Genomic DNA, 22,117 nt, shown 5'->3' with positions numbered 1-22,117 from the left:
AAAGGGAGGGAGGAAGCTCCCTGGGTCACCTCTGCCTTGTCAGAACTGACCTGCGCTCTGGGCAGGCCACTCATGGGGCCGCTGGAAAAGCAGTATCATTTTCCGTGCAACTTCTCCTCCTTCTCATTACCCCCTGTCTGCTGCAGAGAGAAATTCCCTTGGCTGGCTTGTAGATGGTGTTATATATAGCCCAAACACTTATTGCCTGTACCTATATGGATATCTATTGTGTAGCAAAAATAAACAGCGGAAGATAATTAATCCTGGAGCCCCAGTTCCCTCACAAAAATCAATAAAGAGTTTTCCTTGCTACGTTTCCAGGTAAGAGAAGAGAGGACAACCTTCATTAGGACTGACAGTCCCCTTCCCTGGAGCAGAAAGGTTTTCCTTTACATCTAGCGGAGAAAATACAGCGTTTTGCACCTGCCCGATGCTGTTGCTATGGCAATTGAACGTTGCACTTATACTGGAGACAGCAAAGCCCCGGGAGTACATGCAGAGCAAACACAGCAGCGAGGGAGCTGCCTCACCGTTTCCCCATTCGAAAGATGGGTAATTTAACTTTTTAAACAATTTTGGAATGAACCTCAATTGAGCAAATTATGCTGGTTGGGAATCTTCTTGCCAGCAGGTTGTGTTTGGGCTGCTTGCCATGCTTCTGGCTGCGTGGGTCTGCAGGAGCTGAGCCTTTGGGGCGCCGCCAGCCCGGGCTGCCCTGACACCTTCTGCTGCAGTGGGGCTGCCCCTGTTCGCAGGCTGTCCCCTCTCGTGGCCAGATGTACGGGTCACGATTAGGCAGCTGTAGGCTTTTTAAAGTGCTCACCATTTCCCCAAATTCCTTCGCTGGTGCCTAAGTCTTCCCGAGGTATCCTTGTAGGTAGTCCAAATCCACTCCAAAGTGCCCAGGGGCCACGTGAGCATCAGTGCAGTAAGATGCAGGCAATCTACCCCCACTACCTCACCTCCCAAATGTCCTAAGTAAATGCATGTTTTGGCTGAGGACTTCCACGCCAGATTTAATTCCAGAATGACTTTTCATTGTTCAAGCACAATTAACAGTGTGTGTGGTGGAATGAGCACCCAGAGCTCCTTCTTGGCTCAGCTACTACTTTGTTACGAGAGCACTGCATAAGAGGATATGACGGATTGACCTTAATCATCGATTGGTTCCCCATCTTGCCAGGCATTGCATACATCAAGAAGGAGAGACTTGCCCTGGAGAGAAATCCCTGTTTATCAGTGTATTTCTGGCAACAAGAGAGGGCTATGATGCAGTGAGAGGTGCAGCTAACAACTGCAGAGTGCTGTGCACTCACTGGAAGAAAGGAACTTTATCGTACAAACTGTTATTCCCATTAGAAGATAATTTTCTACGGAAAATAAACTGCCAAAGCTCAGAGAAATGTTATAGGTGAGACATTTCATTAGGAGAGGATGCCTGACTGACATTAAATGCTAATCAAGCAAGCTCTGAAGCAGCATGCTACAGTCTTTAGCCTCTAGGACCCTGAATAACTGGTTTTCTTACCATTTCTACTTCAGGAAATAAAAAACAGATGATGGAAAAAGTCTTCTGCTTTAAAGTACTTACCCCTAACTCTGCTAGCGTCTAATCAACTTGGGTGAGAGTCATCCCACTTAATGGCAGTGTCCACATCTCATTTAGCATGTTCATTTCAGCTACTTTTTCCAGGTTCCTTTTGCAGTTAGTGGAGAGACACAGCCATTCCTCTCGTCCTGAGGCAGATACCTAACCTCGATCTGATGAATCTAAGTGCCTGTTCCCCTCCCTGTTCCCCAGGTGGAGCTGGTGCCACCAGTGGGGATGGAGACAGTGTGAACTAGGCACTTCCAAGCTTTGATGCGACAGGTCTCACCCTCCAGGTCAGCAGAGAAGCAGCGTGGCAGACAGGGATGAAACCCAGCCACGATCACTGTGTTTCCCTGGAGGGAGGTTGGGCTTGAATGCTTGTGGTAACACAGCATGAGATAAACAAAAGCAATAAGTGGGGGCAGAAGGTGCTGAGCTCTGACTACCTGAGCGAGCTACTCCAGCTCCCCCATAACACAGGAGAAAATGTTCCTTTGGTTCTTTTCCTGCCATGTTGGTCCTGTCTAGTAACACAGTCCTTCATTGCACACTGTCTCTTTCTGTGGGTCTCCACAAAAAAATTCTTCTAGTCTCTGATGGACACTGTCACAGAGCAAATAATAAACTGGTCTGCCTGGGTAATCAGAACAAAATGAATCCCTCAAATGGCAGGAAGAAGGTAACATACACAATGGCTGAAGGAAGAGTCTTCCCTACTCACCTTTAGCTTTGTATTTCAAGCAGACCACACAGAAAATTTGAGTTAGCTCCCACAAAATGCCATGGGAGCAGGGATGAACAAGAGGTTAGTCTTAATAAAGGATCGGTCAAGAGTCTGGCTTCTAAGGGACCTCAGTGGGACTGCCACTTGTGAACCTTTGGTGCCCTGGCATCAGCGCACGCAGCAGGTGAGGATGGACAGGTGGACTTTATCACCAGTGCATATTGAAGGGGTCAGACAGGCCAGTGAGGTATGTGCATTGAGAGAGGGACATGGATTTTTTTTTTAAAAACATTTGACCCCCCCCACTCCTCCCCCTGAGGTAAGTGTGGCTTACACTTCACCTTCCATCCATACACTGGTTTCCCTTCAAAATGAACATATTGTTCTCTGCAGAGGTGGACAATTTGCTGAATTTCATTTCACTCCTTCAATCTGCTTAATGAATAATAATGAGTTTGAAGGTTTTCACTGGATTCCAGCACTGAGCTGAAATTTGCATTAACAGGTTTTCAGACCTCGCTTGCTTTTGGTTCTGCATGGATGGCCTTTCTCTTGCCTGTCCTTGCATGGCTAACTTCTGTGCTGCCAAACTAAACCAGCCCCTCCATTTTCCCCTAAAAGGCAGGAACAAATAGTCCAACAGGATATTCTTCAAAGGCATTTATAATGCCAAAAGTTACTGCGTGGACAGGTTTCACTCTTCTGGTAGTTAATAATGACTCATTTCTGAATTGGATAGTTGCTATATGGTGGTGAATTCATCACTTACTTACTTCAAAACAAAAAGAGATGTGGGTGTGTTTATGTGTGTGTGCAGGGCATTCATGTGTACCAGCCATCAAAACAGGGTATATCTTCACTCTACTACTGACTTTGACTCTTTTCCAACCTGAAGTGGAGACCCTCTGTTCTACCAATAGTTGAGGAGGCACTTAAAGCCCAGTCAAGTGTTGGTGGTCTTTTGGAGCCTGTCCACCATTTGTCCTGGGCAGGTGAGCTCTGTTAGCACTGGCCAGCAAAGGGTAAAGGTCCCTGCAGAAAGGACCCAAATCCGTGTGGCTAGATGCACGGCTAGAGTGAAGATACGGTATTTGCAATGGAAAAGCCTACAGTCTGGCAAGGCTAGTTGTGGTCCTCCAGGCTGAATCTGCAGTGAAGACGTATGATCAGGGTAAAGGTGGAAATGGATTCTAAAATAATCCTTCTGCCCTCATAAGTGATTCTTAGGATTTCTGGTTAACCTGCCATTTAAATATGCTTAGATAATTTGATTAGTAAAAATACAGGTATTCATAAACATTTTTCATTTATACATTCTAGCAAACAGATGTTTAGAACTAAACTCCTGAGCAAGTTAGGACCAGGCTGCTTCAGACCTTTCCAATGGCATGGACTGGCTACAAGACCACCTTAACCACTCATAAGGTGGAGATGGAGGGGAAGACTTCCATCCCGGACATTTTCCATGGGGTGCAGGAAAGGGCAATGTCTGAAGATTATGGGGATGCTAGCCTGCCTTCACTGAAGACCCAGGCTCTCCTAAGAGTTAATCTAAATAGAATGTAGAATGGAAAATTTTCAAAACTGGTCTGGACAAGACCTTGAACAATGTTTTGAAGTTAACCTTGTTTGAAGCAGCAGTTTGGACTAGAGGACCTCTAGAAGTCCCCTTCAAGCTAAATTTCCCAGTTAATCTATCTTTCTCTGCTGGGGAGTCTCCCCAGACAGTTTCCATCTTTCCTGAAACACAGTGTACATACTCAGACATTAAACTACAGCTGGGCTTTGAACAGAAGTTATTTTGGATGCTTTATAATCCTGTTCATGCACCTCAGAATTATCTTCACATAAGAGTTCTACCTCAGGTTCAGCCTATGATGGATGCATCGCAACCCCTGCATCCTTTCCTGCACACCTCCTACTGAGTTTTTCCCCACCCAGTAGGTCTCTAGTTGATTATTTTTGTATACCTGAACTGACTTGCACTTATCTCACTGAGTTCTGTGCTATTTTTTCAGCCCACATCTCCTGTTTGTTGAGATAGTTTTGAGTTCTAACCCTGCCTTTTGATGTACTTTCACATCAAAGTCCCCTCAGAGTTTGGTATTTACAGATTAAATAACCAGGAGGTTATTAAACACTTCCTGATCTCTCTCTCTGTTGCACCTACTTCTTCCAAATAAGCCACAGAGGAAACATGAAAGACCAAAGGAAGATATTCTTTTGCTATCGGATACTACTTCTGAGCTACATTTTCACTGAGAACAACAAAATCCTCAGTTATGGCCACCCCCAAACAAAGGCAGTGTCATACTCCAGATCATGAGGCTGTTGCAAGCCTACCAGGGTGAAAGGTCACATCCTGAACCAAGCCACTTAAGACATACAGTCCTCTGCTGAAGGGCATGGTGCGGGGATAAGCCTGGCACTTGCAGCACAGTGCCGAGAAGTGTGCATTAACATCTCCTCTTGAGCTGCTGCTTTCCTTCAGAGAGCCACGCTGCCTACCTCCTCGCACTGCAGGGTGTCTGGGCCATCTCTGTATCTCAGGCCCATGGTTTATTGGCCTAGTGTTTTTATTTCACCCGTGCAGAAGAGCATCTGCCCAGCCATTTCATATTAACCAACGTATGTTCACAGTCATGGGGGCTGTCTGTGCTAAGTCCCGTTTTGACTGCTCTTCTGATGCTTCGAAGAGTAGCCTTGTTCTCCCTGTTTTTCAAATATTATAGAGCCCCCAGACTATACAGCACATTCGTTAAGTGAACAGAATTGGTTCCACACTAATAGCACTCTCAGGGAATGCAGCTCTGAAGCTAAATGCTTTTGCCATGCACAGATGTCAAGCCCATAAGGCTACCGTGAGCCAGACGTGCAAATGTCACCGGTCTGTTAAACTGGGGGTGGGGGAAAGCTTACACGATTATCTCCAATTAGCTGGAAATGTGAGAAGTATTTCTTTATAAAGAACTTTCAGACTTTTGATCGCCTGTCTTTGTTGGCTCCAGCTCTTCCCATCTGAACGGCTGAGCATAATGAGGCACAAAGTCCTGAAAGCAGATCTGTAACATTAGCTTTGCAAGGACCCAGGGGCTGGGCCGCCTCTGAACAAATAAATCTGCCACAGACTTGCATTGCATCAGTGATTATAGACAGCTTTCAGTCCACACAGTCAACTCATCACCATGTGGGCTGATGGGTCAGGAAGCAGCAGTTTACTTCCAGGATGATACTACTGGCCCTGAGCTGATTCCCTCAGTGCTAGTTGGGGGGTTTTGCACCAAACTCCCAGTTTCAAGAAACTTCTTCGTTGTTGCAGGTCCATGTAAGTTCATGAAGGTATCTTTGCACAGGTGCAGCATAAAAATGAGTATGTGTTGCTGGACATGGGATGGACTGTTGAGGAGAGCAGAATGGATATTTCTGCCCCTTGGTGTTGCTTATCCATAAGCCAGATAAGCTACCTGTGCATAAGGGAAACCTAGCTGTACAAATAAAGTTTTGTAATTAAACAACTGAATTAAATTGAGAATTTTGCTTAAAGTGCTTTGGTCCCACTGGCAGGGTGCCTATTCTCTTGCCATGTCTTCCTTCTTCCAGACCTGGACTGGAGGAAAGGCTAGGGAAGCAGTTTCTGCCAACATACCCTATTTGCAGAGGTCTGAAAGGGCAGCTCACGTCAGAGGAGGTCCTGGTGTACTCTCAGAGCCAACTTTTCCTCTGGAGCGATGGACCTGCTGCTTGCCCCCACGTCCTGCCTTCCCTCTGATCCTCTGCCAGGCTGTAGCTCTTCCAGCTACGGTCTTCCACTAAGCTCATTCCACTAGAGAATAACAGTCGGATCATTCCCGTTCTCACAGACTCTGTTGTATTAGTAGCAATAGGCCAAATTTCAAATATCTGTGTAATAGAAAGACATATAACTCCTACTTCTGCATTAGCTCAGTTCACGGTAGAAATCCAGTTTGTGTATCCAAGTACACACTTAGATGTTCAAATAGCAGACCCCACAAAGCCTTTATGTGGAAACTGTGATCCATAAACCTACATGACTAATGTCGGGTGTATTTTTTACTCAGAAATCACATGTTTTCTCTCAGAGATAAGATCTCTTTGAATAACTGATAGGGTAGATTTAAGACAGTGTTTAAAGGAGGAGGTGATACGGACAAGTACAAATTCTGCTTTTCATGGTTAAGCCAGCTGTAAGGCTTTTCCTGGATGGCTCTCAGGGTAAAGCCTCCAGAGAGCCTCTCTGCACTGCTGAACTGGTGTGTACCAAAGCCTGTGTCCATACCTGCAGACTTACTGAGAACTTCTTTTGGGAGATTCAGCTCATCTAACATATCCATAATTGGAGGTGTCTTCATCTGAACTAATCTCGCTGGGCTCCCTTTTATAATGGACCGAAATAGGCAATTTTAGGCTGTGACTCATCCGACATAACATCTACTTTAGGATGAAGCGCATCATGCTCTAGAGCTGTTCTTTTCCTTTTTTCTTTTTTTCTCTCGAGGCAGCTAGGATTACTAAATTGGGCAGAGAGATCTGCACAGCTCCCTCCCCTTTTGACCTAGAATACGTCCAGGTCACAAGAGTTCCTCTTAGCCCCCAAATACATAAGCTTTGTTTCAGCTTTTTCATACACCCAATTTGTGGTCTGGTCACTGCTTTGCTATGACTTGCAATAAGTTCACCGGTGAAGTCCTTCAGGAGTGATCCCACAACGCTCTCTTCCTACGTCTCCCCATCATTCTGCAGATGTTTCCTCCCTGTACTGCCAGGAAGCTGAGCAGGACATCATAATATCTCCTGTGCCTTGCAAATGTCTGCAGCCTGTGAGAAACACCTGGTTAGGTGGCAGTTAAGCACAGTCCCATCCTCAAGTTGAACAGGAAGAAAACAGCAAACACTGTAGTTTTGGGAGAAGGAGCCGTATTTCAAAGCCACGTTCTGCGTGAGACCAATCCCAAGTGAGCCCTGCAGAACGCAGGAGGAGCATTCTTGTGGAGAGCTCATTTATTGGCACCTGCAAGAGAGTGTGAGAGAGGCCTGTGTGTGCCATTAGTGCTCCCTGCGCAAGCTGAGAATCCCATTTTCTTGAACCTCGCTAGAATTTCAAGTATATCTGCAATGCTGATTACCCATAGATATATTACTTCCAAATTCCCCTACCAGGGCCTCAACTGGTAGCTTGCATCACTACATCATTTATCCAGGTACTGGAGGCTAACTAGGTTCCGGATAGCAGTAATCACTTGTTTTTGCATTGCTATGGCATTGGGGCAATAGCTGCCTGGGGCAAGCTCATGATACAGATCCATAGGAATTTGCTCCCTCCTGCAGAAATGCCGGAGCCAGACTAAGACCCCACTGTGGTGTGTGAATTCGCTTGCTCCTGAAGAGCTGCTTTGCACACGGGGTAAAGAGGCAATCGCAGCATGCATCATGCTGTGCAAATATGTGATACCCTCTGCTCTTGGAGATCCCTGAGGATCCCTGCAAGTCCTAAAGTGTTCCTTTCCCCATCAGCCTCTCTGCATGAGGGCTTCAGCTGCAACTGGGAGGCTGGGTTGTTTCACCCTGCTATGAGATGTCTATCCGAGCAGTGCAGAGGGCTGTCGAACCATCACTCTAATGTGAGGCAACAATTTCCATCTTTCAGAGCTGCAGAGAGCAGAAGGCAGTATCCATTGCTGCTGTGCCAACTGCTGAGCAAGGCGATCATCCCCACACTTAGAAAGGCTCTACTTTTATATCCACTGCACGAGGGTGCCTGCAGTAGCTCCCCAGACTGCACACCGGTCCCACAAACTGGAATGTAGAGGGGTCTTTCCTGAGCAATAAATTGACTCAGTCTGGATGGAAAAGGGACAATCACACAGGCTGAGCCAGAGGAATGCTGTGCTGACAGACACCCTCTCTTCCCCGAAAGGCAAAATTAGAAGATGCTGGAAAGCATGGGGTGGGATGCCCCTCCCAAGAGATGTCCAAGGGACTTTGGATCACAAGGTTAATTTACCTGACCAGGATTTTTCACTCTAATATCATGTAGGAGCTTTTGACATTCTTTTCTAATCCTCCAGTCACTTCCCATATTTCTTACAATTTGTTTTGTTGGTTTGTTTTTTTTTTAAAAGATGGAAGCAGCTATGGTCTAAAACACTTTTGGAGAAAAGGGAAGAAATAAAAGCAGGGGGATGGATTGTAATCTATTGCTGGTTTCAGAAAAAAACCAGCAGTTCTATTACTGAAAAGGAATCTGTAGTGCAATATCAAAAGATAAATTTATTTGGGAAAGAAATTACTCTGAGGGATGAATATTCTATTGCATGTGTGAGACTGGTGTTCATCCAGGAGAAAAAAGGACCTTTTATAAGGTCACATGAAACATTTTTGGCAGTAGAAAATGTTACCCATTTACATTCCACAGTTTTCTCTTCTTTTAAATATTTTCTAGTGCAGAGAATGGTTTCAGGCTAAGAGAACTCATTCACTAGAATTACTTTTCTCTTTGGTTTGCACACTATGTATAGGCAAAGGTGTAGTTCTGCTATCATCTGCTAAATCTGAGCAGTATTTAACGACAAAAGCAGCCCAGCTGAAACAAATTTTCTCCTTTGTGGAGGAAGAGATAATTCAGTGAAAAAGTGGCAGAGCTCTAACAAAAGGCTCAGTCCTGAGAGATGCTTAGCAGTCTGGCACTGATCCACCATGGCCCCAAGTTTGAAAACTGCGGACCTAACCGTGTCTGTACTTTCAAGCACTTACTTAGGCACACTGCAAGAGCAAAACACTGCAGATCCTGCAGGATACAGGCCCAAAGGAGAAGATGACATAACCTGAGCACTGCTTCTGGGGATGACAGGGGTTTATGAAATGCTAAGACAGCTGGTGAGGTAAAAAAGTTGACCTCAAGAAGTACCCAATTTATGTGCAATTTGTGTGTGAGCCAGGCAGTTTTTTAATAGATAATAACTGGTGAGGTAGCTCTACTCCAACCAGCTGGTATCCCGTTCTTCATCTTTAGATATAGGCTGGAAGCAATTAAAGTTAATCCTGTCATACATGCTACATGGAAGTTTGGGGAGCCAAAAAGATTGCTTGGCGCTTGCTGTAAATTCTCTTTCTCTTTTTTTTGTGGGGGAGAGTCAGGATATTCCTTATCTTCTTTTAAACATTAACACCTGAAGTTTTCATATTCTTGCGGATTCTGGAATTTTTCTTTCTGACTTCAGTGTATTAGACACTATGTCTTGACTTCCCTGCCAGATTTGAAAATGATGACAACAACAATAATGATATTTGAAATCCAAGACTTTATTTTTTCGGGGGTACTTCTCACTGTCTATTTCTGGAACTTTTAAATTCTCTCATTTTTAAAATTAATTCCTATCTTGATAAAACTGGAATGATACCCACAAAGAATTGTAAGACTACCCCATATCCATAGAAGTCTATCTGAATTTTTCAATTTCATTGGCCTTTTAAGCAAGCTGCTTTCAGTGACCATTGACTACTTATTGCTTTGCAAACATTAAAACCCGACCATTTTGGGTCAGACCTTCACGGACAGCAATTATTCCCCAAGAGTGGCTAATCCTGGATGCCCTGGGAGGAGGACCAGGACATATTGGACATTTTATCTGATCTTCAGCCGCTCATAGCTGAGGGGCTTCCTACAGGGATGCTTCCTGGCATGGTTTCTTGGCCACCAGCCCTCTGAGGAGGACATGGCTCAGGACTTCCCTAAGCCTAGCAATCCTCAAAAAAAACTTGTACCAGAAGTTTTCTGGAGGACTCTTCCATCTAATTTATCTTCGAAAGGTAGTATCCTTACCAAAATGAAAGCCAGGAGCCATTGCATGATGTGACTCAGAACAGATGCACATTTCTTGATTTCTCTGGGGCAGTCATGCTGGAGAAAAATGGACAGGATTAAATTGGGGTTTTGTTTCTTGCTACACATCTGCCTGTCAGCCAATGAGTCATGAGCTGGTCAAAAGCTGAGGGGATGTGGTGGCTGGAGCTGCTTTTGAGACACCCTTTTCCCATGCTCAGGATCGACAAAAGCAGCTAATGATTGTCGCTGTGTTGAGCCATGAGCATGCACACGGGTGTCCTGAACCCCTTTTCCCCCAGAAGCTGGGGCAATAGCTCCTGGTCAGCTCCATGCCTGGTGCTGCATGTGCAGGGGGATGCGTTGGCTGCCGAAGCATCATTTTTCTCCTGAACACCATCAGGCTCTTTGGGGAAAGGCAGGGGGCACAGGGAAATATCCCATGATCTGTGGGCTGCCAACTGGACCACTGTGAACAGAGGCTGATAGTGCTCCGGGATCACAGACAGCAAGAGGCCATCCCTCCTTCTGTGGAAAGCAGCAGAATGATAATTCTCGTTTCCTATTAAGGAGATTTTACAGAGAATTTTAGTTTAGCCCATTTTTGTCGCACATTGCTATTTAATTGTTTTCGTCTCTTAATTAAGTTCATCTGCCAGGATTTACCCAGAGAACTGTATCTAAGAGCTCTTTTGTTGACTGCAAACACTTGTCTTTGAGAACATTTCTTCCTAAATTTTTGGGTTTGCTCTGTTTGGATTTATCGGTCAGAGTTGTCAAAGGTTTAGGACAGGACTTCTGATTCATTTAAGGAAGGCTTTGAAATATGTAACCTGCAAAGTTTAAGTTTGCATAATGATATTAGAGGTTCCCCCACACCTCTCCCCCTCCAAAACCCAAAAAGCACAACAACAACAGATCAGAGGGGGATATAGATTTGCTGAGCTTCATAATAGCTACCTTAGTGAACCTGAACCCAAATTCCGTAACTTGAGATGATTCATCGTCTCGCAACAGAGTCATCCAACACTTGGCTTTGTGTGGCTGCAAAGGAAAATTCCACAGCTTTGACATCTCTCTGATTTTGTTGTGCTTACACAGTTAATTTTTAAAAGGCAAAACAGATGCTACTTTGAGAAAATCTGTGTAAAGAAATTAAAGGAAAAAAAGATGATTGCTGACTGAACTAGAACAAAAGGAACAGTATGCAGAAACAATTTTTTGGACTTTTTATACACTGCAAATATGTAAGAGCTCACACTGCGTTCATCAGAAGAAATACAGAAATAAGAATGATCCCTTACACTGGTAAATCTTTTTTATTCTTTTCAGAAAAGTTTTGAGAAACCACATCGGTAACTTTAATTTCAAATGGTTGCTCTTTCTTAGGTTTTGGAAAAGAGTCTTCTATGTAAAAAAAAACCCCAAACTTGCCCCAAATTATATTTAGTGTTTAAATATATACTGTTATGAGATACAGCGCATGTGCTCCTGTCCTTGTATTTCAGTATTCATACTCATCACCTCTCATTTTCTTTTTCCTGGATCATGAAGAATTATCTGCACCTGTCTGGCTTCAGGAGAACTGCTGTCATTATTTATAAGATGTCTGCATCCTCCTTATATTTACCTCTACAAATTATAGGTAGTGGAAACCCAACATGATGGACAACAAGGCAATTGCTACAATGCAATTTCTCAGTCTGTGTCTATTAGGAGCAGCCTACTCCTGGAACACCGGGTCCAAATTTCCATTGAACATTTCCAACAAATACATAAATGGTTCCAGACATTCGGGGTAGCGAAACATCTCTAATCCTGAACAGCTGGGAGGCAACTCCCCAGCAATCTTAAATAAATCTTCCCCAAAGCACAAGAAACAGTCAACCTCATAGTGCAGTCAGGTCTTGAAGCACCTAACCAGGAGACTGAAGCTCTCCAAGGTTCACCATGTCTGTGGAGCAGGAGGAAGCAGCACAGCCAGGGAGACAGATCCCTGCATGCATTTTCCAGCCACGTTGTTCTGGAGAAGCCTCTTCACCTCCCTGTGCATCTGCTTAGTGTTATAAATCCTGTGGGAATTGTGGACGTAAGGACTGTCTACGTATTTGTACAGTGCTTGGTGAAATGGGTGGTCCTTTTTGATGTTAAATGTAGTGGGCAACAGGGTTGAGAGAGAATAAAGAAAAGAAGATGCCAGTAGGTGATGGCTAAGAGGAGTTCAGTTCCTATCTGGACATTCCCAGATAACCCATATAAAGTGATTTTTTTTAATGTGTACATAAATTCCTAGGCAATCAGTCAAGCAAGCGGCCTCATAAAGACAAAGGGCCAAGTGCAGTACTGCAGTAAGCAGGCATGTTGGCAGCAGGAAAAAAATAACAAAAGAAAAAGGGAGTTGTATCCATTTACACAGACCGAATTTTCTCTACAGAATAAAAGGCGTTGCTAGCCTGTGGCAAATGACACTGTCCTTGTACCTTAAGCAACCACAGTCCCAACAAGTCTTTGAAGAGAACTCCCGAAAATGAAAAAGGCAAGTGTCAGACATGGTCTTTTAAGGAGATTATTTTTCCAATCGATCTTTTATGTAGAGGGAAACTGATTCTGTCCCATCTCAATCTTAGAGTTTGTTACAAGATTTGCCATTTTTCTAGTCTTCAGTGAACAGAATAATAGTTTGCTTTTTGCTTCACCTTGGAGTGAAATGCTGAAACCTAGAATTATTGCCACCAAACCGATGGGGATATTTCTCATGAAGATGAAAAAGCAAAGACCTAATAAATGAAGAACTTTTGAGAAGGTTAAAGCAGGTTCTGCTGCACTGCGTTTGGCATTACTATTTTAGCAATGCAGGTGGTTTTACAAACTAATATTTTTTTTTTTTATGTTTCAACTTCTGCAAAGCCTCTGAAGGGGAGGGTGCATAGTGTTCATTGTTCACCACAAAGGACCTGCCTGATGTGGGTGCAGTCTGGTCACAAACTTGGCCATACTCCAGAATTTCAGAACTCCTGCAGCTCTGTCTTGGCCAAAGGGGTGCAGTACTGCCAGGTTTTCTCTGTGGCTTCAGCATCACCCTTTCTTGGGGGGGGTCTGTCCCTGCTGGGACTGGCCGGTCCATCCCAGTAACCGTCCTGAGACTGGGAGGCAGCAAGCCCAGGGGTCTGGTCTCTGGCTCGGCTTTCCCCCTTCTCTCTGTACACTAAGAGATGCTGGTGGATAACGTCACCAGTGACCTTGCATTTGTGGTCAAGGGCTGCAACTGGTGCAAGTGTGTGAAAATCAGCATGAAGGGCAGAGGGGTGGGGTCCCAGGACAGCCCGTGCAGTATAGCTGCACCCGGGCACTCTGGATATACCCTGGGTGCCTACTTAGCTGTTCCCACCTAACTTCCTTGCTTGATGCTTCTTCTCTTACTGAAATAAATAATCTGACTCTCTGTGGTGACACAGTCTCTGCTACATGAATTAGCCATTTTTTTCAGTGTCTTTTTGGCTGAGCAAAGAGTCTCAACAGAGGAAACGGAATTATTTTTGTGTGTGTGTGGTGTTTTTGGTTTTTTTTAAAGCTGAAAGCATATTTTATTCCTTCAATTTCTAGTCAGCTTAAAGTTTTCTTTCAAAATTAATATATGGGCAATGTTGTCCCCTGAGACCAAACATGAACAAACCCAGCAGAGAGTTTATCATAAAGTCAGCAGCCTGTGAAAACCAATGCTCTTAATAGAAATTTATAGATTTTAAAACCAGAAAGTACATTGTGAATGCATAATATGACCTCTTGTATAATATAATCCATAGACTTCTACTTAAAAATTCTCACCCGCCTTAACTACACCCCATCCTTTTGAAAAGATAGCTGGTCTCACTTCAACAATTCAGATTTAAAGACATACTCTGGTATTTGGGGTTTTTTCCAATGGGTAATTACTTTCACTGTTACAATATTTTGCCCACTTCTGTCGTGAGTTTGTCATAACTGTGGTACACATCAGTCTGCTCTGGAAAGAGTCTTCTCATAGCCAAGCTCTTCTCACAACTGATCAGCTCATACCCATAAACAAATAATTTCCTCCTCTTATCCTTCAGACCAACCAGAATGAGCTCCCTCCTGTTTGATGGAGGAGCTAGATTTTAAAGACCTTGAATCATTCTTGTTGCTGTGTAGTGGGGTGGGTTTTTTTTATTTTTTGGCTGGTGTGTCAGCATCTTGTTCACTTGCAGAGAAAGTGTTCTTTTCTCTTTTGGTTCAAATGGTCAAAAAGTATGTAGAGCATGTTTTGTGGGCCCATCCATCCTTGAGAATACTGATGTTGGCTAGCAGATCTGCTTCTTTTCACCAAGACCTTTTCTATTTTTTCCTGCACATGAGTAATTGCTTCGATCAGTGAAAATTTGGGGTGGGTAAATAATAAAGCAAAGACATACAGGGCCGTGTGCAGGGGAGGGCCTTTCCTTTATGGTCGCTGGAGCTATCTGTAACCCATACGAGTTATTCAGGTGTGCACAGTGCATTTTCTTTTTAGACATCTTCATGTCCTGGTGTCACAAGCAGTAAAAGTTGTCTTTGGATTTGGGGGGAAGAATTCATTGATTGTTTCACTGTATTTTGGAGCTTGTATGCCAAATTTAGATGGAAGAACTTGAAGGGCCTCCACATTATCTGTCTCTGTAATCAACTTGAAAGCAACAGAAGACACAGACTGGTTTCTTTATGGATGTGCATTACTTCTGGCAAATGACAGATTTGTAGAGCTACTTGCCACAGAATGGATGGCCCCCAATGAAAACACCATTCTCCAGCTAGGAAAAATCATATCAACTAGCTGATTTGAAATTTGCTATGTAAAACTGGTTTGAACAAAACCAACAGATTCAAGCAGCTTCAGATTTTGTGGATATTTAGATCCAATTGGGAATTTGCAGTCGAGGCCTCTCACTGATAACAAAGAAGGTTGCAGAAGTGTTCGATCCTCAGCACAAGCTTACATGTTACAGTCATGAGAATAAACATTGCGTTTCAGAGGATGCCTGTTGCAATGGTGCTGAGAGTGGATTTCTGTGTAAACTGTAACTAACCCTTTCTAAAGAGAAAGCAGCAGCAGCATTTGTTTGTGTCCATCTATTGAAACGTATCCTGAAAAGAAGAATTCAGCAAGGTGCAAGCACTTGTCATTCTGTTTTATACTCCATCCCTCATTTCCAGGTGGTTACGCTAGAAAAGCAAATTAGGGAAGACAGTCCAGTGACGATGAGCTTGGAGTGAAGAGGAGCAGAAAGCACAGTCCTGTCAGCACTTTGTGGAAACCAGCAGAAACTTGGAGCAGTCCAGAGTTTTCCCTTTCGTGGTTGATCAAGAGGCATTCTTCACTCTATTGCTTTAGCTTTTATACTCTCTTGCCCTTCCTCCATCTCCTTGCTAGTCTTTGGAAGTAGTTACTGGTGTGTGGGGAAAGGGTAGCCCCCAGTCATTGGCAGATTAATCTGCATTGTCTCTGAGTGTACTTCACCCTTCTGAAGGAACAGGCTTCCTCCCACTTTTCTTTTTAGACTTCGGTGATACTTTTTCTTATGATTGTATGTATCATTTTATACTGTTAATGAATGACAACCAAATGTCATTTAGCTCTACAGCAGCTTTACAGAATGTCATGTTTTTATACTAGATTGTCATATCCTTATTGGGGGTGAGCAGACTATTACTTCACTAGAAATCTCAGTGATTTCATTTGGACCACTGGTAGAGGACAGCTCAGCCTCCTCCTTGCTCCTGGTGAGGCAGTTTTTAGAATGAATGAGGACCCTTTGATCTCCAACATCTCACACTTGGTAAAACAGCAATGTCACCAAAGCTAGCAGGATGAGAGTTTGAGCTTTTGTTGGAGTGTTAAGCGGGCCATTGTTTCACATTTCCTACTTGGTTCCTTTAAAAATTCCATTTGATCTAACTCTACTGCTAGTAGTCCAGAAATAAAGCAATTCCTTGGGGCATGAACGCTATTCAGACAAAATAACACCAATATTTGTCTGCTTTCCCTCCCTGGTATCCAGCATCTTTGCCAGCTCATTTTTCCTCGAAGAGGAAATAACCCATTTCTGGAATTCAGATTTTCCTCACTTCTTGGAAACAGGGAGTATCAAGTGTTCTAAAAGTAATGTTTCCCTTTGAAATGTTCTTAAAATAGTGTTAAAATATCTGCCACTTTTGAAAGGTCTAAGTTCCCTGGGGGTGTAATTCTGCTGACATTGATGGCATCTGCCAGCAGAAACTCTGGTTCTGCAATTTCTTCTGCAAGCTCCATTGCCCTTTGCTTGATAAGGAAAGCTGCATGAAGTAGGTCCAAACCCAGCCATGAATGTCTTTTTCTGTGCTTTTCTCGGGCTGTGCCCAGCATTCAGGCAGGTCTGATGCTGCTCGGACAGGGGTTGAACTACTCTGGTTAGTGGAGTCATCACTCACAGAGGAGGGAGAGGGTAGTCCTGAAAAATATTGGGTATGGAAGAAGACAATTATTTATTTGATCATTTTCCTATGGATCCAGTCCTCCCAAGAAAGCAACTATATATCAAAAAGAAAAGCGCTCTCACATTACCAGAAGAGAGGTAAAAGGCTCATAATTCTTACTGAACGAATCACATGCAAGTGAGTCATTCATAATTGCTTTATAAAAATAGTGAATAAACGCTGTCCTATTCTGTACTTGATTAAGCACGTGTGTAACTTTAATCAAAAGAACCTGTCTTGTGAGCATAAAGTTGCAGCAGTAAGGCTCAGTAAGAACAGCACCTTCTGGAAAATATGAATCCCACAGCCAAAAATGTCTTTCGGAGACACAGTTCTCTTAAAGCATATCTGCTGCAGGAAGATTTGCTTCTGTACGGAGAAAAGAGCTTGTGCTTGCCTGTCTTTCTGTAAGAGCAACTGGCTCCCAAGTAAGCATGGTAGAGACAGGGATTTCATCTATCTAAAAATGAATTTCTTCATACATTTTTTTTTTATCTACCTGGATACTAGATGGGAAAGATGGGCCAATTGTGTTTTCTCTTTGACTAGCTACATCTTTGCTCATAATGCTTTTTTCTCTCTGCGGTGAAGATATCAGCTAAACTCTGAACACAAAGTAAAACCAAGCCAAACACTTGGATACAATACAGTAGAAGGGGAAAACCTGTGCCATGCTGAAATTTCGTAATCTCATTTTTTTAAGGTAAGTGCTACCAGTTTTCTGCCAGGGCAGTTCACCGTCGCTAAAACCAAATTCAGTCCAAGGAATAATTTTCTTTTAGACACACTCAAATAAAAGTCAACATGAATGTACAATTTTGGCTTGAAAAATAGTTTCTTTGACATGTATTGCCTGAGAGCACCAAGCAGTCTTCAGTTCACCCACCTACAGCTCTCCTACTGACAGGTGAGCAAATTCAGCACTCCCCTGATCAATATTTCAAGAAGTTGCATGTGAAAAGAAAGCCTCAGAAAGCTTCTTGCAAAGTGGAGCACTAGTTGTTAGCATGGAGGCTTAACAAGTCATAGATGCAACCCCGACGGGGGCTGCCTCTCAGCCCTGCCTTGGAAAGGCTGAATAGTCCTGTATCGCCTATGTCTCATTCACTTGATGGGTTCCCCCCTCCGGACCTCTGCAGGTGGAGGTCTGCCTGATGCATTTATGCACTCCAGCCCCTGGGTCCCTGTCAGGATCCAAACTTGGACAAGTAGATTTATGTGCCCGCACACAGGTGCCTTCTGCAAGGGTGGCAGCTCAGCTCCTCTTGTTGGCAATAGAGATCTCCTCAAGGCAGTCTGAGGTCTGTCCAGTGCACCCTAAAAGAGATGTCTACATCTGGTCATTGCAACTGCTCTTCAGACCTGTATGAAAACACCTAAATTTAGGTGTGCTAATCTGTGAGGTATGTCCTGGCTGCGGTGGCACTTGGAGAGGGCAGGCTGCTGTGACCGCTCCTCCTGCTCCCAGTGCAGGGACACCAGGGCTGTCCCTTCCCGCAAGAGCTGTTGCACGTCTGTGTCCTCCCCCCGGGGGAAGGAGATATTCCAGCAGTCTGTCCTCCTGGGCTGCTGGTGTCTTCCACCCCAAAATGCCTCTGACTACTTTTGCAACATAATTTTGGACATCAAGAGGACACTCAAAGCTACTTCTTACAAGTGGGCAGGCAGGACGGTGCAGACGCCTTGTCGTTGCTTTCAGGATGAGAAGCAAATGATAAGCAAATACAATATTCAAAATACTAGGGGTTCATACCTTTAAGGGCATGAAAGGTATTTTTCTGTCAATCCTTTGCCCAAGAACATTAGGCCCAGGGCTAGCTCACCTAGCTCTTGGGGAAATCCAAAATGAGTGAACCTAGTAGGCCAGATCTGGTAAAACAAACCACTTTTCCAGGCCTGGTAAGTGTATTTAGGACCATGACAGCACTGGTACCAGGCAGAAATTCAAGTTCCTTGCCTGCCACCAGCGCTGTTATAACACAGTCTCGCTAGTCTTCTGTGTGTCCCTCAGCCACTATGCTGTCTCCTAAGAAGATGTGGGCAATCCCCTTCTGCTCCGGGGCTCAAAGAAAACGCTAGCTGCTCTGGCAGCTCCTCTTGGGGTGGCAGACTTGTGGGGATTAATTGGAGGAGTAATTAATTAATCGTGTTTGCTGCCAAGGAAAATGTTGTGCACAGCAGCCCCCCGGAAGGGCTATGCTGTGCTCCTGGAGCCAGTGCATGTGGCTGACTGGGATGGTGCCCTTCTCCCGGTTTGCTCCTGCTGACAAGATCAAGCTGGGACCTGGGCCTTCTTCTGGCGCTGGGCACCATGGCAGCTCTGATTAATGCTGTTGTCACCTCCTGCATTGATTCTTTCAGCTGTCCTCATCCCCTTCTCCTGCTTGGCCTACTTCAGGAGATGGCTGCTTGGCAAGAAAGCTGCCATGTCTCTCACACAAAAAACAAGACCTAGCCAGCCACGGTCTGTTCCACAGAGCGACATGTTTTGCACCTGGTCTGTGGTGGGGTGGCAGTAGTGTGGTGTTTCACCCTAGGACTCGGCAGGGCTGTTTTACCACTCTGCTGGGCACCCACCCCACGTGGCTCATGGCTGGTTCACCCACTGTGGGCACCATGGGTGGTCAGTGCTCACCTCCAGAAATGCTACTCACTACTTGCTAAAAATGGCTATTATTTCCTTAAATACTGTAGACTGAATAGTAAACCCACCATGCCCTTTCAACACAGGGTATACAGGGATCCACGTTCTGGGTGCAGTGCCGTACAGCTCCGAGAAGTTGCACAGAAGGGGCTGAAGGGTGTGAATAGGCTGAGAGGAGGGGAGTCATCACGGATCCACCCCCTCCAGCGCCCAAAGCGGCGAAGGTCCAACTCTGCCTTTGGTTATGGACGTTACTGAATGGGGATGTAGTGGTAAATTATTGGGAAGCTGTGGTATGCATTTGCATGTTGTTAAGTGTCTTTTTTATAAATGGTCCAAGACTGACTCCTGACATTGCCCGCTGCGGTAGGAAGACGATCAATGTGGTTGGGCAGCTAACGGCCTCAGGCAGAGCTGAGCCAGGCTCAGCACGCTGCCCCATTCTCCCCTGCCTGGGGAGAAGACATTTCCACCTGTGATCTCCTCTCGGTCCTGGGGCCTGTGGCACAGGCTGGCGGCAGGACTACGCCAGCCCAGGACTCGTCCGAACATGCACTGCTGGTGCATGATAAACATGGCACACAAGTGTCCTAAGCTGTACTGGGTAACAAGACCAACCGCGCTAATGAGAGAACAAACCCAAGTATGAACAACAGGCACAGTCTGACTACATGTTGCATCCCTGTGAGTTTTACCAGTGTACGTGTACTCCCCTGTAAAATTGTCCTCTTTGTTGGTCCAGGGACATGAGAAAGAGAAGTTCTTACGGTGGCCAGAACACGCCCATTTGATTCAAAGTATAACATGGTTTTAGTACAAACTATAGCCTTCAAGTAAAAGAGTGATTTTTTCACCACTGGATGGCAGAATCTTCCTCTGGTCTAATAATATAAAAGCAGAACAATTTGCTAAAATTGAAGCGAAATTGGAACCGTCATAATCAATCTGGTGTCCGATCAAAGTGGAAGGATCTGCTGGAAATGTAATTGCAGAGGCAAAAGTTATATTTTTTTAGAAACTCCTTTCTGACTACAACATCTGACCTTTTAATATCTGTCCTGTTCACATGAATTACAGGGCACTTGTTCTTCTGCAGATTTGTCAGTGTCGCCCAACGTTGCCTACCTTGTCAATGCGATGCTTATGTCTACACTGAGTATTTTTTCTCTTGAATCCCATATTGTGTCATGACTAAATGTCTGAACTACAGAAATCACCACACACTTGGGAGATGCATTTAGAAAGATGTTGTAGTTGGTAATATTATAACCTCTTAAAAATACAAATGTAGCAGTAGGTACAAGTGCTAAAGCTCAAGTAATATAGTGATTGGACCACCAATGGCAATATTTTAAAAGAAAAAATATATATTGAATTTCAATTGAGAGGATGTGGTATTTTTAAATCATTGTTGGAACTTTTCAGGAGTTACTTTCAAATAGGGAAAGATAAATGTCTAAATCCACCATTTCTTCTTTTACTTACAGTATACACTGAGCAGTTTCATTGGACTGTGCCTGAGCAAAAGGAGAATAAGGAAATGAGCTAAGGCTTCACCATTGCCAAGTGGGAATACAAACTTTGTCCTTAATCTCAGAGGGTTTGGTATTAGTTTCTATCAAGCAGAGACTGTTAGTTTCTATTAGCAAAGACCATTAAGTAATTCTGAGTATTTTTAAGAATCTAGAACTCTGATTCTTTTCTAAGATCTACTTCCATGGGATTGTATACCCATGTGAACATTTTCACAGAGGTTTGAGTAACATTCAAAGTGAAGCAAATCTCGTACCACTTGGCAATCATTATTTTAAGAGGACATTTTTTAAATGTTCAAATGAAAACAATTTACCCAAGTGGTTAGCCTTTATATAGAAAACAAGAAGTTTGTGGACAGATCAAAAAGGACAAAAACCAAGGTGTGACATAAACTAAGTTGTTTCAGTGCATGAAGCATCCACTTCTTCATATCTTTGACTTCTGCAGCATCCTGTGGCAATGAGTTCAAGAACTTCATTATATACTTGGTGCAGAGTATGTCTTTAGATCATGTTTTTTGTCTTTGTTCATGTTATTTTTACCCCCTTCCTCCCAGGTCATTTATGAATGTCTAAGCTACACCTTTTTGTTGAAGGGATTTTAGCTTAAAAGCACCAAAATAGCATTTAGACCTATAGGAACTGAAATGTGCTTTTGAGTTACTTTCTCAGCAGCAATATATAGAGGCTATTCCAGAAAAAGTAAAAGAGAAAGTAAGCAGGGCAGTACGAGTGCGAACAAAACAAAAGCCATGTCGACATCTCTGGAGGGGTGGGGCGTGCCACTTGCGTTGCAATGAACCAGGGATCTTCCCACGTCTCGGCAGGTGCCGTGCCGGAGCAGCGTTTCAGCAGGCAGCGGCAGCTCACATGGGCAAACCCCAGCGAGGGGCTGGGAAGCTGCCTATTCTCCCCACTCTGGCAATTACTGCTTGGCTCAGGATTACAGCTCACCTTGATTAAAATGACCTCTGTGCATCACCTAGGATCCGGCCCCATTGCCTCTCTGTGCGGAGCAGCTCTCCTGGTGTGTTCTCCAAAGAGCATCTTAACCCTGAAAACGGCAGAACTGCATTTTCTCTGTGCAGTGCTCGTCAAGGTGTGCCAGAGGGTAAGAGGGCCTTGAGAACATCTGGATTATAATTAAACAGGAATTTACAGTAACTAGACCTAAGTGGCTTGAACAACAAATTTACTGCTGGTAAAGCCAGATGAGTTTACCAAGATAATCCTCTGTGTTTTCTTCTGTCCTGAATAAAATGTAGCTTTGTAATTT

General features: G+C 44.1%; 1 long non-coding RNA gene across 1 annotated transcript; it reads left to right on the top strand.

Annotated features, from left to right (window-relative positions):
• The first annotated feature begins 8,857 nt into the window (after positions 1 to 8,857).
• Positions 8,858 to 20,928, top strand: LOC128135063 (uncharacterized). The gene is made up of 3 exons (XR_008232920.1): positions 8,858 to 9,214; positions 17,254 to 17,365; positions 20,794 to 20,928. It is a non-coding gene; the product is annotated as an uncharacterized LOC128135063 (long non-coding RNA).
• The last annotated feature ends 1,189 nt before the right edge of the window (positions 20,929 to 22,117 follow it).

This window comes from Harpia harpyja, chromosome 22, assembly GCF_026419915.1.
Source record: "Harpia harpyja isolate bHarHar1 chromosome 22, bHarHar1 primary haplotype, whole genome shotgun sequence".
NCBI classification, from domain to species: domain Eukaryota; kingdom Metazoa; phylum Chordata; class Aves; order Accipitriformes; family Accipitridae; genus Harpia; species Harpia harpyja.
Note: the sequence above shows the minus strand (reverse complement) of the source record. Positions and strands in the feature narration are given on the sequence as shown.